The sequence below is a fragment of the Engraulis encrasicolus genome, chromosome 2, assembly GCF_034702125.1.
Source record: "Engraulis encrasicolus isolate BLACKSEA-1 chromosome 2, IST_EnEncr_1.0, whole genome shotgun sequence".
In the NCBI taxonomy this organism is placed as follows: domain Eukaryota; kingdom Metazoa; phylum Chordata; class Actinopteri; order Clupeiformes; family Engraulidae; genus Engraulis; species Engraulis encrasicolus.
In genome coordinates this window covers 4,335,250-4,340,896 of record NC_085858.1, presented here as the reverse complement: position 1 = coordinate 4,340,896, position 5,647 = coordinate 4,335,250, and the positions used below count along the sequence as shown (strand labels likewise).

Sequence of the window (5,647 nt, the reverse complement as noted above, 5' to 3'; positions counted from 1 at the left end):
CACCCGAATTGTAATTGGAGTAATGCGCTCCGATTTAGAAGTTTGATCGCCAACCAGATAAGTTTATTTGATTATTCACCCCTATGTTGAACTGTCTTCCTGTATGTGAAAAGCCAGAAGCTAGCATAGATGGCTACATATGGATCGGATGGGCTACATCTAAGCATCATATCATTGGGATTTGTTGTCCATGTTGGGCTATTATTTCGGGAGTCATCGGGAACTATTTTAGCAAATGTCCGACCTTCTGCATGTGTGCAAAGAGCTTGTGTTCAGTCTGTGTGAAAAACGTGGATTTCGAAGGGCATTGATTGCCAGTGTCGTAATGGTTTAGAGCAGGAGGTGTGTCTTGACGTGCAGGAAGATGTGTGTCAGAGCTAACCTTGCACCAAATTGTGATTAAAACCAACTCATCCCCTTTCAAACTCGTCACATTCTGAAGAAGCGCACCCTTCACAAAAACCTCAATATCTCCGATTGTAGCTGAATTCCATGGATACCCACTTCGGTTTAGCGTGGGTTTACTCGGCAATAAAAGCTCGTAGAGACACACAGTTTTCACCTACTAAGAGGGCAGCGTCTCCACTTTCAAACGAGTCATAACATATTTCAGTGGCCCTATCACATAATAAGCTGTGAGTCTACAAAAAAACGTAAAAAAGGGCTTAGAACGCTGGTATTCTACGACATAATTCCGTGAGCACCGCCGGTATTCAATGTGTTAATGCTCTTCGGAATAGCAAATTTGACCTTGGCAAAGGTCAAAATCACACATCCTCCTCATGTAATTGTCAGAATTGAATTCCTCTCCAAAAATTGGTCAGAATGTATGTATGACATGTGTATAAACAGTTTAAAAGTAAAAGGACAGATATTTGTCATAGGCAATTGCGGCCATATTTGGCGGCTATATTGTGAAAAATCTGGCACTATGGTGGACGAGCACCTCCGTGATTTTTAATGTCTAGGAACCCACTAACTCAAATCCAGTGAGAAACGCCCTCAACTCAAAATTGCGAACGGGTCTACATGGCTGGTCCAGGACTACACATTGAATGTGATTCTATAGTGTAATCATTTTGACTGTATTTGTAATGGTGAATCAGGTGTATTTCTCGTATTACTCGAAATTCTATGACATTAAGTATTTATGTAATTTATGAGTGACTCATTCATATGTGAGGTGTGTACACGTGTCCAGGGAGACATAGAAAAGTTTACAGGTTTCTCCACCTGTATGTGACTGTCAAGAACTCACAGGGGTTTGTAAACCAAGAGCGACCTATACGCAACCAGAGAGATGGAAGTCATTATTTGTCTATGGAGGGTCGGCGACTAAAGTGACCAAAGCGAATTCGCGGGGAGCAAAGCGGTCTGGGCTATCAGAGCGAATTTCAGCAATTATAAGTCAGCTAACATTATCGTAATGGTTTGGTGAAAACCAATTGCAATGTTCATATTATCGAATGTCCCAGGCTGACAAGGGAGAGCCGTTATGTGATTAGCTAAATCAAACATGTTAATGTCACGTCCAGAGCAAATTCAGGGAATTCATGGCGAAACTTCATCAACGACCTCAGCAACTCGGTTGCTGAGGTTGCTTCTGGTGTACGCAGACAGTTAGTTACATGTGAACTCAGGTTCCTGTCCTCTCTGTGTAACTGCATTCTGCCTTGGTCACTCACATCACATACTGTCCATACCACACCTTTTTACATTGTCCTAGTATAATTGATGTAATGAAGCAAAGCTATAGAATACCTCCCTAGTGTACACAAGTGTGGCGTTGCAGATCAACCATAGATGACATCCTGTAGTTTGTCTGAATATCACATACTTATGTGAAAGGCATTATAATGTGATATGTATCACATTATCACTTGATATGTATCATATCATGTCATGATATGAAATGATCTTGTTACTCCATGATGTGAAATGATCACAGTATAGTGTGAAAGGCTATCACTTTATACGGTACATGTAATCATCACATTACTCTGAGATACCATTACATCCCTGTGTAGCTCAGCTTCCTTGTTTATTCACCAGCATCTTGCAATTTGTACCTGACAACACTTGCTCTCATCTCTTGCTCTTGACAGTAAAATAAAATATCAGCACTGTTTTTGTGAAATTTTCATTACAAAAGTAAATTCTTTAAGACAGAATAAAGTGCTTGTGTGATGCCTAAATTAAATGTCTAGGCTACCTTTAATATAAAGGTCAAAGTTGAAGAATCATTTCCCTATTGCATAGTTCAAGACAGGACAACACGTAGCATTTCATGATGTTCAAAGAATCTTGTCATTTTCACTAAAAGTGATAGATACAGAGATAAACTAAGCTGTATGTGGCAGATTGGGCTCCACCCCTCAATCTGACTGATTTTGGTCCTTTGTCTGTGATTGGCTGGCCCATTACTGGCAGGACTTTTATTTTGGTATAAAGACCCATGGTGTGTGACAGGGCCCCGTCTTCCTTCCCGTTGTTGTGTTGTAGCCAAGCACCTGGTGGTGGCTGGCATCAGGGCTCCAGGTAGCTGGGAGCCAAGTTGTAGAGGACCCTGCAACTTAAGGTAAGCACCGAGTACTAATAGTAATGCATTGGTGTACCGGTGTTCTGGTTGTCTAGTCTGTACTTGATGACTGATTGTGGCCATGTTCTGGGTTTAGCTCGCTCCGTTGCTGGTAGCTCGCTCCATGGCTCATCTCTCCCATTGTGTGGTTCTTTGGTGAAAACTGGCTGGAATGTTACTGACTTCTGCTGAAGGTAGGCTGTTTCATTGGTGCTCTTGCATAAATTACCATTTTTTGCATTAGTGACTGACATTGCCTTCACTCTTTTTAGTGGGCAGTTTGAGTTGGCCTTGTTGAGCAGTGAGCTCGCTACTCATTATCATCCTACAGTTGCAGTAAGTATAAGTTTCCATCCTCCGTCTCGATGATTTCCCAATGCCAATTAGTAATGGGTTATTGTATTACAGGTGGATTTATTCACAGTTCCACTGGTCAAGGGAGAGTCGCTGTTCTGCTGCAACTGGGTTAGCACCCGCCCATGCTCCATATGCTCTTTGCTATATGTGCTATGTGATTTAGATGGTAACCAGATGTGCTAAATGATGATTAGATGTGACTACTAGTATTTATCTGTGTTGTACAAGATTTTGTCCAATAGTACATAGCTATCTTTGAGGGGAACCAATCCAGTGTGTGTGTGCAGTGTAAGAAGATTCTGTAACCGTAGCCAAACGGCTTCAGAGGAACAGCAACTTTGTTTATTTTTCTTTTGTGTGTTGCATGCGGTTGTTTTATTTGTTTCTTGTGTGATTGCTTGCTGTGTACTACTCTTGCTTGCCCTCATTGTGGCCCTGTATATTTGTACATTTGAAATTATTGCTATTTGCACAGATCATTGCATGGTTGCTAACTCATGTCATGCATTTGCCATCTAAGAGTGAAAATGAGATGCATTTAAAAAAAAAGAATACTGAAAATAAATACAAAGCACATGGGACTCCTTTTTCTCTGTCTGTTCTTACCTGATCCTGAGTGGGGAACTTGGTTGAAATGTATACTGAAAAGGGCTGTCTCACCCTCAACAGAGACTGGCGTAGTCGTAAAACTAATTTCTGTAACACCACCCTGTTACATGTAGAAATGAAAGGTTTACAAAAAGAAAAAAGACAATCATTTGAATCCTCACAACATATAAACACCAAAGTAGTTATCTGCTGACTTGTATAATCTCAGTGTGGTTCACCTTGACAAAAAAGGATCAATGTTGACGAATCATTTCCCTATATCAATGATATTGCATATCTAACAGACCTACACACATTTCAAGACGTGCAAAGAGATCTTCTCACTTTTCATTTAAAGCACAAGACATAGATGCAGAAATAAACACCAAAGCAGTAGCAATAACAGAGATTCTTTAAGTATAGAGACATGCCAATGTAATAGGTTGCTATGGGCACCTAACATGACCAGCTTCCAGTCTGCCTAAAGGGGTGTGTCATGATACTCCTAGCATTGAATAGAACAGTCCTTAGGTCTGCCTAAAGGGGGATTTTCCCCCTTCCCCCTTGCAATAATAGAACCCGGAAACAATGGGCCAATGGAACCTCTCTCTCTCTACTCTCTCTGGCAATAATAAAGAAATAAAAACCATTTAGCTCCTCACAGCATGTGAAGACCAAAGTAGTTATCAGCTGGCCTGTCCAGTATAATCTCAGTGTGGTTGTTCACCTTGACATTAATTTCATCCTTTTCAATGAGATGGAACACTCCTGTCAAATAGCTATGGGCAGCATCTGACCGGTCTCCTGTGCGGCGGAATTTTTTTGAACGCAAAAGAACTAGTTCCTTTGGGTAGCGGGTTGTCTTCTTTACAACGGAGTGCAGGATCATGTGATTGATGGAATCTTTGAGGTACAGCTTGGAATAGATATTGTAGTAGCCCTCTTTCAGAATGACAAGTCTACCATTATCGTATTTGACCCCATTAATGGTGATTTCATCAAGGATGTCAGGTCTCTCATCTGCTTCCCAAATCATGACTCCATCTACAGCATGTTTTGTGCTTTCTTCATAATACAAAGTTTAAAACAATGACCAATGATGCAGCACAACATTCTCTCTCTCTCTCTCTCTCTCTCTCTCTCTCTCTCTCTCTCTCTCTCTCTCTCTCTCTCTCTCTCTCTCTCTCTCTCTCTCTTCCTCCTTACTTTTTAATAGGCTACAAACTACTTGTCAACAGTTTAGAACACAACACGTTTCCGTTTCAATTTCAGTGGGCATTACGTTACATTCAAGCCCATTCATGCAGCAACACTACCTTAAATTAGCCTACTCACTGAAATGGGAACGCATAAACATTCCATTAGAATGTCAGAAACAGGACTTTCCTAACTTCAACACGCCAAAGTAGAGGCTATACACAAAGATTTAAACACAATTTTATAAATGTGTGGCACTTGTGGGTTGCTTGGATTTCAGTTCTGTTTCCATGGGTACCCAAACCTTTGTTCACCTCTGGCAGTTCAGAACATACTTTTGCACAATTACAAGCTATTCTTGTATATAATATAGCTAGTAGCACTGGTATATAATAGGCCTATAATATAATATCATATCATATATCATATAATATACATAATGTAATATAAATGTAATATAAACATCGCAATGTAACAATAAATGCAACGCAATATAAAGACTTACCTATCAAATGAGCCATTGGTTTTGAGAGGGAAGCAGGAGTTGTGGCTTGAGTGGTGGCTTGCTCTTCAGATGGCAATACATTGACAATGACTTTCTAGTGCAGGCACCAATGTGTTGATTTAGCAAACTATAAAGGTATATAAGTTAACTCTAAAGTAACTTACCTTTGTAATCCAACTGAGGAGTAGGCCTATCCGATTCTTCACACTGACCGAAATCAAAGGGGAAAATCAACATTGTGAGTAGGCCTACATTAGAACTATGGGACATGGCCTCTTGTTATTCTGTGGCTAAATTCATCATGTATGAAATAATATCTTCAAAATTTGTACAAACATGCTTGAGAAATGCACTGATTTTTCTCCATCTTAATGCCACTCTTCACAGCCAGATAGAGGTCAACACAATTTTGATTGAATCAC

General features: G+C 40.3%; 1 long non-coding RNA gene across 1 annotated transcript; it reads left to right on the top strand.

Annotated features, from left to right (window-relative positions):
* Positions 1–2,458: 2,458 nt before the first annotated feature.
* On the top strand, positions 2,459–3,522 carry LOC134460187 (uncharacterized). The gene is made up of 4 exons (XR_010037012.1): positions 2,459–2,578; positions 2,676–2,772; positions 2,851–2,914; positions 2,987–3,522. It is a non-coding gene; the product is annotated as an uncharacterized LOC134460187 (long non-coding RNA).
* The last annotated feature ends 2,125 nt before the right edge of the window (positions 3,523–5,647 follow it).